Here is a 10,697-nt window from a genome sequence, read left to right on the forward strand (position 1 = left end):
AAACTCAAGCGAAAGTAAGAGCAAGATGCCAAAAGAGAGAGAAATAAGAAGTTGAAAGCAAATTGAGAAGTCAAGAAACTGGCAGAAGAGGAAAGGAAGAAAAAAGAACAAAAGAGGCACGGAGGAAACAACAAGAGGAAGAAGCAAGGAAGAAAGAGAAGCAGGAAAGGCAAAAGAAAGAGACATAAAAAAGGGAAGAAAATATGAGAAAAGAGGAAGACACTCTGGAAAAGCAGTAGGAAGAAGAAGAGCTGAAAAGAAAACAACTTGAAGAAGAAGAGAGAAAGAAAAGAGAGGAAGAGGAAATGGCCAAGAAATTGGAAGAAGACTTAGTTGTTGAGGAACTAGCTAATAAGTAGGCAGATGAAAACAATTTGACAAATGCAGAAGCTAAACCAATCTTGGCTGCCTTGAACATTAGGCCTCCAACTCCCCTCACAGGAGGACATCTCCCATTGAATGAGACAGGCATTACTTGTCTAAGGAGAGGAAAGGATCTTAAACCTATCAAATTTCACTTTCGACCAATTCAAGCATAAGATTATTCAGGAAAAGAGAAAATATTATCCTAATGAGAAAGATCATCATCTTGATTAATATGGAAATGGATGTTGTTATAGACATAAGAACTAATCCAAAGGAAAAAGCTTCAGCAAGTATGTCAATTGAAACAACAACCGAGAAGAACATTAATTATCTATCTCTAGAAGTTGAAAGGTTGAAGAAAGAATTGGGTAATGCACGACAGCAAAATGAACAACTTCTCATATAGAATCAAAGGGTATCAACTACAGGTTGCAACAGAGAAAGTTTGCAACCTACAATTCTTGAAGAGCTGAAGGAATTAGAGGAAATTATGAAACATGTGTATGAAGAAATGATAATACTACATAAATTATTGGCGCTTCTATTTTAGATACAAAAGGAGTTGCAAGAAAAGGGAAAGATACTAAGACTTGCTCACTCGGCTAAAGATTTCATTCAAGAATGGAGCACTAAGTACCTCAATGTATCATAAGAGTTGTCTAAGACGGGAAGAATAGAGGTTGAACTAGACAAAGTGAAAGTAAAAATACTAGTGCAATCACATGAATAGTTAAGCAACAACTTGATTAATAGTATAACATCCTATCTGAAGCTGCGTAATGGATTAGAGGCCTTGGTCAGAATTCACAAGATACCTTCCACTTGGTACACCTGGAGAAGTGAAACCAAGAGAAGAAATCAAGCGAGAACTGCGAGAAGCATTGGATATCATAAAGCATGCAACTGTTGAAGAAGACTTCAAAGTGAGAAAGGAAGTCATTATTCAATATGTTGCACAACCCGCCAATTTGCATACCAAATTGATGATGCTTTGGAACAAGCTACAAGTGGATTCAAAGACAGTATTTTCCAATGCTTGATCCGGATTTAAACAGGAACACAACAAATTACAGAGATAACCATAAACACAGATATGCAGCGGAAATAATACTTCATTTCATTAACGGAAAATACTGAAATATGCTTACAAACAGAAATGGAAATAAATCAGCTAGGGTGATGGTAGCTTATCTCTGAGAAGAGATGTTGCAGCTACATGCCTCTGAACTGTTCTAAAACTGTGTTACAAAGAGGCTCGAAGGCCTATTTATTGTTGAGAAACAATGGAAAACCTTTCACATCCCGAAACCTAACCCTAGAAGATGAAACGCCAAATTGTGGGCCCCGTTTTGGTAAATTGGTACATCAATTTCCCGGGTCGTAACTTTGGCATACGATCTCTGTTTGACGCGTACAATAGCTCGTTAGAAAGATTTATCCGAGCACTACCACTTTGGGGCCTCAAAACGGCTCCGGATGTTCAGGACCCGAAAAACTGCTAAAAATAGTAAACTGTGCTACAATTTTGGAAACTGAAAAAGCTGAAAGAGATAGTTGTGGGGTTCCAAATGGGATAGGTGGGTGGCCACTAACATCCACCTAGATCATTCCTCCCCTCTTAGGAAGCAATGGTCCCCATTGCGTTGAGTTTCTCCCTATGATGAGGAAGCTTCTACTGAGCTGGGTCTTTGGTGAGCTGTTCTGTAATCTCGGATGTGACCAAAAATGGTGGGAAGCATGGTCAACGATGGTCCACATTGAACACTCGGTGCAAGCGAAGGAATGGAGGAATGCTGTGCTTCAAAGCATTGTTTCCCGTAGCCTTGGTACTGGTGTAAGGACCATGTCGGAGTCGCCTGAGTTTCTAATGGGTTCTAGTAAGGCGTTCTCTCTGCAGATGTAACCAAAATTTGTCGCCCACCTAAAACTTGTGTGGTACCCCTGTGGGTGAGGAGAAGTTGTTCCTGTGTTCTGTCATGACCGTATCCCTTTGCTGCTGCTGCTACGTGGAGGAACCCTTTGCAGGGGTCATGGATGTAGCAACGATCTTCCCCTTACTTTGGGAGTGAACCAGACAAATGAATTTCCTAGTTTGGGAGATGAGCTTGCTGCCTTTCTTAGTAGTGATCAAAGAGGTGGCAGTAGGTGGGGCTACCTCTGGTATCCTGTATAATGAATTATTCAAAGAAATAATGACAGCACGAGGCCTTGACTCATACACAGCATGTCGCCTCCACAAGTATGGTTGGCCTAATAATACATCACAAACATCCAGAGGTGTAACATCACACAATACCTCGTCTGTGAAGGGTTTGATGCTGTAGGGAAGGCGGCACTGCTGGCGAACTTTCAAATCTCGTCCTTCGTGAAGCCACCCGATACTGTACGGCTGCGGGTGCGGTGTAGTCGGTAGGCCCAACCGCTTCACGACCTCTGCTGAAATGAGGTTCTTTTGGCTGCCACTGTCGACAATGAATTGCAGCGGTGAACCCTTCACCCACATCTATGAGTGGAAAAGACGCTCCCCCTCTTCTGGATCTGCAGGTTCATTCTTCTAGATCTTGGCAGTGGCAACAGTGGTGCTGGGATCCGCATCAATGATTTGCTTCCCTTTGCCATTCCCCTTGTCAGGTTCTGGCTCAGGTCCAGAACATGCATCTGATTCGGAAGCCTTCAACTCAGCCACCAGCGACTGTTGGTCCGACACTCACTTGTGTTATGAGTGGGACTCTTGTGGAACTCACACCACTTTCCTGTGTCCTTCTTCGGCTTCATGGTGTTGTTATTTTCTTGCGGCTTCGACAGGTTGTCTTGGGTTACCCCGCCTTGGCTTTGTCCTTTGGGCTTCGGATTTGCAAATCCAAAGTCTCGCTTCTTCTGTTTGAACTTTTGCTCGATTTTGACAGCGTATCGGTATGTTGTGCCAAGTGAGGAGATGTTCAAGAACCCCATCTCTTCCTGGATGTATCTGTGTAGGAAGCCGTGGTATTTGAGTACGAGATGCAGCTCAGAATCTTTGATACCCAACTGTGTGCGAAGGGTATGAAAAATGTTTGTGAACTCCGGCACATCTTGGTCTCGTCCCTACCACAGTGTGGTCCATTTGATGTATTTGTCCTCATAGCTTCTGACAGGGTAGTACTGCTCCTTGATGGCATCCCGGAAGTCATTCCAAGTGGGTGCGGCTGAAAATAGTGAGCCTGTACTTTCATCCTTCTGCTCGCAGTAGGTTTCCCACCAGTCCTTGACGTGGGGGGCTGCTTTGAGAAGAGCGAAAACAATCTTTTCTCGACTTGAAAATTCATGAACAGAAAAATACCCTTCTAGCAGATTTAACCATTTATCTACAACATCTGCGTCTATCTGAACCTCGAATATGGGGATTTCAAAATTAACTTGTACCTTAAAGGGCGTGGCGTTTCCAGAGTAGCTGCTGGAAGCCGATGTGTCACTTTTGGGTAGCTGCTGAAGGATCTGGGCAAAGCTGTCCATCATCGCGTTCCTTTGCCGCTCGAGCGCTTCTTCGAGCAAGATTTTGATAGGATCTCCTGCCCCCTCGTCTTTCTTCTCATCTGCCATGGGAGGCCGTTGGGATTTACGAGGCTGGTCTTGCAAAGGTTCGACCAGTTCAAGCCCTAACTCTTTATATCCCGACCTCGTTGGGGACATGCAAAGAAAAACAGAGAAAAAGCAGACTGCTCTGATACCACTGATCCGTATTTAAACAAGAACGCAACAAATTATAGAGATAACCATAAACACAGATATGCATCAGAAATAATACTTCATTTCAATAATGGAAAATACTGAAATATGCTTACAAACAGAAATGGAAATAAACTAGCTAGGGCGATGGTAGCTTATCTCTGAGAAGAGATGTGGCGGCTACATGCCTCTGAACTGTTCTAAAACTGTGTTACAATGAGGCTCGAAGGCCTATTTATTGTTGAGAAACAATGGAAAACCTTTCACATCTCGAAACCTAACCCTAGAAGATGAAACACCAAATTGTGGGCCCCGTTTGTGGTACATCAATTTCCCGGGGTCGTAACTTTGGTATACGATCTCCGTTTGAAACGGCTCCGGAAGTTCAGGACCTGAAAAACTGCTAAAAATAGTAAACTGTGCTACAATTTAGGAAACTGAAAAAGCTGAAAGAGACAGTCGTGGGGTTCCAAATGGGATAGGTGGGTGGCCACCAACATCCACATGGATCAATGCTTTAGAGTGTAGAATAAGATATCAACGTGAGTTAGCGTAGAAGGTGAAGGTCGTAGCTATTGAGTATAAGGCATGATATGAGTATGTGAGTAAGGAGTTTCATATCAAAGTACCAGAGATGCCCATTACTTAAACTCTCACATAAATGTAATTTGTTTTCATAAATTTTAGTCATTCATAATTTTTGTAATTAGAAAAGTGAAAAGAAGATAAAAAGACACATAGAAGTCAAAAGGTCACATAGAAGTTGAAGGGTCATTAGGGAAGTCCAAGAGTCATAAGGGAGGTGAAAAGTCACCTCACATCTTAGAAATACACCCTCATGGCTAGAGCAAAAGGAATTTTAACTTTGGTTTCTATTGTAAGCATCTTGTAGAGAGCTTGTTTTTCATTTGAGAAAGCAAGTAGTAGCTTTAATGTTCTGGGATTGGATCAAGTGAGAGCTTCTTGTAATTATGCATTTTGACACTTCTACTTAATCCGTAGAAATTCTTTGAGCCAAGCAATTGTTTCACACATGTATCATAAAACATTATGAGGCTCTTCTTATAATGGTTGATGGTATGTGTTTACATTCATGTGTATTAAGGAAAACAAACTACTTTGTTATTTCTAACCCATATTTTATTTGAAATCATATGCCATTTATGCTTTAATGATTGTTGTTAGTTGTAAACTATTTTTTAATCAATGAATGAATCTTTCTCTTTCACATGTATCTTTTTTTTTTGTAAGCTTCGGTAGGACCCTCTCATTTTCGACTTTTTACAACCTTCGCAGGATTCGAACTTGACTGGAGGGTGTGAAAGCCATCCGCGCCAGCCATTACATCATGCACGTCATGTGCCTCTTTCACATGTATCTTTATTAGAGTAATGCTAACATTTTTCTTATAAAGAGTAATGCTAACATTTTTCTTATAAAGATTCATGTCACTTATTTTGTTTGTTGCGGTGTTTTATGTAGATTATTGGTAAGTATTTCATAAAATTATTATTACTTGTATTTATCGAAAGTTATATTGGTTTTCTCACATTTTGCTGATTTGTGCCAAAGCATATCAGCAATCAAACGAGATAGCAGTAAGTCCAATATACCAGATGGGACTTTGCACCGTCCAATATACCAAATGAGACTTTACACGGGAGAGATCCCCTGGCGAAACATTCAAGCCGATAAACAAGGTATTTGATAGGCCTGGTGTATTTTGCTTACTAAATGAGACTTTTCATCCTTGTGTAACCCTTGGACACTTCTTACTATTAGTTGATTAATGCGCTAAACCGACCCCATAGATGGATGTTAGATTCTTATATTTGACCAAAAAACACCGTTGTGTAATATGTATAAGCCACGCATGCTGCACCTATGATATAACCAATGGAAATAATCCTTTCCCTTCTTTCCACAATTATTACATCAATACTGAATGCATCCTTGGTACTCTTCTGTAAGTGTCTCAGATACCAAAGCACCAAGCATCCAAGATACAGTAATGTGTCGCAAAGGCTTGCTACAAGTCGGATTTGTATAATGTCTACATTTATGACCTTGAAACATGATGAATGCACTACATCTCCACAATAAAGGGCTTTCACTGGGTTACTGGATAAACTCAGAAAATAGAGTGATTTTCTCTGTAGTATAGCTGCTAATGATTGGTTTTTTTTTAGGGCAGAAGCATTTTATCCAATTCTAATCTGCAATACGGACCAAAACAATAATTGATGTACGAGATGCAAGCCTACTTGTTTTTCCCAAACCTCTTACAGCCACAGCCACAGCCACAGCCAAATGCATGTAGTTTGTTCTTTAAGGTTTTCCTTTTACTGCTGCAACTTTGGTATCAAGCATAACATAGACTGGTTCAATACAAAGGGAAATACAAGTTTGATTTCATTCCTCTGTCTTCGTTCCAACTTTTATCATTAGAAAATATTAATTAAGCCACTTACAACCACTGAGTTCCTAGAGTAGGAAGAATGTTGACAAGTTTGCAAAAGGATTTTCAAATTAATGAATGGCAACCGCACCTACATCGATCATATGGCCATTCAATCACAGTAATAGGATTCACTCCACCAGGCCCTGCAGCATGATCAATTTGGGATGTAGCTCGTATTATAGCCAAACGCTACAGATATGTGTAATTCCATCTTTGCAATAGCTGGTCAAGGATGACCACCAAAAAAGTTACCATGGTAAATACCGATAAAGAAATGCATAAATCTAAAGTTGTCTCACCCCACTATCTGCCAACAATGCTTTCATTTACCAGGGTATCATAAGCTGCAACTTTAGAAATCAAATCCTATCCCCCTCTTGCCTCATTCGGTGCAGGCGACTTGGATATAAACAATATATGATGATGATTACAGCTTTATTGTATTTCACAGGAAAGTGCCCCTGTTATATTCATATCCATCAGTATCATTTTGAGAACCTCTAGGCATTTACCACATTTGGAATTTTGTCAGAGGCAATCACCAAAAGCAGCTTCAGATTCTTGGACTTGATAGAGTCAGTCTAATGATCCAGACTTCAGGTTTAGACTTCAAATTAAATGCTTGGAATTCAGTTTAGCCCAATGCTATCTCCAGGCATCTCTTCAGGTTTAGACTTCCAATTAAATGCTTGAAAATCAGTTTAGCGCAATGCTATCTCCAGGGATCTCAACATTACTCATTAGATTATAGTGTCAAAATTTTTGAACTCTGAAGGAGGTTTAGAACCTTATTATTTATGTATTCATTTCAGAACTTTGAATTCGAACATTTTATGTAATTTTTATTTCCAGAGATATTTTAATATTTACCAGTTTAACGGCCAATTATAATCTAGTTCTTACTTGATGTACTTTCTAATCTAGATCTGAGCTGAGTCGTAATTTTGTGACAAATTACCTGATGTACTTTCTAGTCCCTTTGTTATGCACATTAATATAATTTCTTTCTCGCTTACATGATTGTTTCTGAATTAGAGCATATAACACACATAAGCAGTAAAAGCATCTACATGATAAGGAACATCAAATTCCTGGCATGTGGAATAAAAGCTGAGGATTGCCTAGATGTTATGGAAAATGCAAATCTCTTCGAAAGAAATTGAAGAAATTAGAGATTAATGATAAATTTTACATCGCTAATGTTTACAACACAAGAAGATAAGTTGAATTACATATTTAAGTATGGGGTTTAGGCAGTGCATTATATTAGATATCATTTTTGAATGGTTCATGAGGCACAATACTTGCTAAGGTTTTGCAAATGGGGTAGCAAGCTAAGTGGGCTTGATTGTGGGGAAAACTCCACAGTTAAGCGCGCTTGAGCCAGAGGAGTTCTGGGATGGGTGACCTCCTGGGAAGTCTTGGTTACCAGGTGCAAGCCCTGGATTCTTCACCCCTGTGAGCATCACCCGATCCTGACTTATTTAATGCAATTGAATCCCAAAAATGATATCTGAATTACATATTCTCAGCGCTATCTGTATGTTAAAAATGAAAAGAAATGGCAAATCAGTCAAGGCTCGGATACTTATCATTCATTTAATATGGTTGAGAGTGTCCTATTCCCTGGATCTGTACTACAGTCAACTAAGTAATTGTTTACAGCATATATACATTCAAAATACAGGAAGAAAAAGAGAGTAAAAGTTATCACAACCGCGAATACGAGGTCCTAAAGAACAAACTCATTCAGGAAGAGACAAGAAACTTTCAACAAAGCAAGCTTCCATATTTTATAGAGGCAAACCACAAATTATTTTTGGTTTTAAGGTTCGGAAACTGACAGAGTAAAATGACAAGCAAAATCCATGGCAATTTCATCCAAGCAACTATGGAGTTGACGATAAAAAAGACAAGCCCTTTCATACTGTTCACTGAATAAAAAATAAAAAATTAAAGTAATGCCGGACAATCAAATTTTGTAGGCGTTGTCTATCCGGGCCACCACTTCACCTCACAGCTAATTCAATTTCAAGAAATCACTGTTGCAGTGTTGAAATCATTTTTTAACTAAAGAAATGGATTTAGTACTTTTTTGGTAAAAATTCCCGCTAAATTTTCTCAAAATCATGTCAAAATTCAAAATTTATATTGTTTTTCAGGTGAAATTGTAGTTCTATATATCCAAAAATTTCCATCAAAATCATGCCAAAATTTAAAATTTATATGATTTTTCAGGTGAAATTGTAACTCTATTTATCCAAAAATTTCTGCCAGATCTTTTCAAAATCATACTAAAATTTATATTGGAATATTTATATTGTTTTCCAGGTGAAATTCTAACTATGTTCATCCATCCTGTAAATAAACGAAATTAAAATTTCCTCTGTATTTTCTCAAAATCGCCAATTTTTTAATGGTTTTCGAGGCCAAATTGTATCCATGTTTAGACAACCCGAATTTTTTTATGTGTCCATCCCGTAAATGGTACAAGAAGATTAATTTATAGTACGGTTCAATGAAATGTTTGATCCTCCTGCACATACAGAACAAATTACGCCTGTTGGTAACCCCAGGTGAAATTTAAACTTCTAAGACAAACAATTGCGTGATCATCCGTTGCTATATGAATGGCTAATGAACCGAACATTCAAATTTCATCCGACATTGCAGAATAAATAAATATACATATAGCTACTCATTGTAAGCCGAAAAACCAAACTTTATCACATTTCGAGGAAGGAAAATAATATAAAAAATATGAAACAGATATAACAGTGAGTTAATGTAATTATAAGACTTGAGAAAAGAACCTAGAAACCAAGTAAGGATTGCCCCCAATAGGTGTGCAGAGGCATCAAAATCATTGTTCTAAATATATATTACAATTTGTTCAAGAAATTGAACTAAAACTAAGCCGTTCTTCACCAACGCAACAGCATCATATAAATCTTAGCAGTACCTCCATAATACCAAGGACCATATTATCAGCAGGATGATATTGATTCCAGAGCTTCTTGGCTTAAGAATTATATGGCTATGGCAGTCGATCGATCAAAACTGGTTTGGAATTTCACATTCCCCGAATTTTAATTATAAAGTCTCGGGATCAGGAGCAGCTGTTAAATAGTTATTATTCACGATGTCCTGCACTTTTCTCCGCAAATCTTGATTGGCCTCCATCAGATCCTTTCCAGCATCCGTTATCTCCTTGATGCGGGTGAGCATGCACTGATTCTTTCTCGCCCTCACCCGCCCGATTCCAAGCTCCATTTTCTCTTCCAGTTGCTGCAGCTGTTGAGTATCCAATCCTTCAAGATCTTCTCCCATTGTATGTTTCAACATTACCTGCAGCTGATCGCCCTGAAGCTTGAGCTTCGCCAACTGCATATCATGATTTTTATTATTATGATTGTTGTGATCGCTGTATTCAACTAGGGCACGGGATTCTGATTGCGATGACGACGATTTTTCAGAGCTTTTCATGTAACGCTCCAGTATGCTTTTCATGTCTGAACTGGAGTAATCGAAGTACTTTCCAGAGCTTGAAAATATGAGCACTGCCACGTCTGCATCACAGAGGATGGACAATTCTCTTGCCTTCTTAAGCAGACCTGCTCTGCGCTTTGAAAACGTGGCTTGCCTGCTCGTTGGATTTTCTATCCTTTTGATCTCTATTTTCCCTCTTCCCATAGCTGCACCAAGAAACACAGCAACACACCTGTCTGAGGCCTGATAGAATACTTTCACCTTGCGACACATATACATATGTATATATACATATTTATGTGTATATATATTGTTCGAGAATACAGAAGGAGATTGATGGAGAAACCGAGGCACTTGCGACCAAAACCTAACTAAAAGTTGATAAGTTGGGAAGGAAGTGATAAGTCCTTACATGGAAAGGTTGTGGATAAAAATAGGTGATTTCTAAAAGCTGCTATTATTAGGCGTCTGAGATTCTTAGCAAGTAGATAATATTAGAATGCTGTTTTTAGGGTACTGGATAACAATAGGCTATCCGTTGGATGTTCAGTGCGAGATGCTGAGCTTTATGCTTTAAGTCGACCATTACCCTAACGGGCCGATAGGAAGAGACAACCGACTTAGATTTGCCTGTTTCAGGCAACGGTTCGAGGTAGTTGGAAATCTTGATTGTAGA

At 39.1% G+C, this 10,697-nt stretch overlaps 1 pseudogene; it reads right to left on the bottom strand.

The window, feature by feature from the left end:
* Positions 1–9,314: 9,314 nt before the first annotated feature.
* Positions 9,315–10,374, bottom strand: LOC149244789 (MADS-box transcription factor 23 pseudogene; annotated as a pseudogene).
* Between the last annotated feature and the right edge of the window lie 323 nt (positions 10,375–10,697).

The sequence above is a fragment of the Pinus tabuliformis genome, chromosome 8 (genome assembly GCF_031772625.1).
Source record: "Pinus tabuliformis cultivar Carrire ecotype Pingquan chromosome 8, CPIR1, whole genome shotgun sequence".
Taxonomy (NCBI): Eukaryota; Viridiplantae; Streptophyta; class Pinopsida; order Pinales; family Pinaceae; genus Pinus; species Pinus tabuliformis.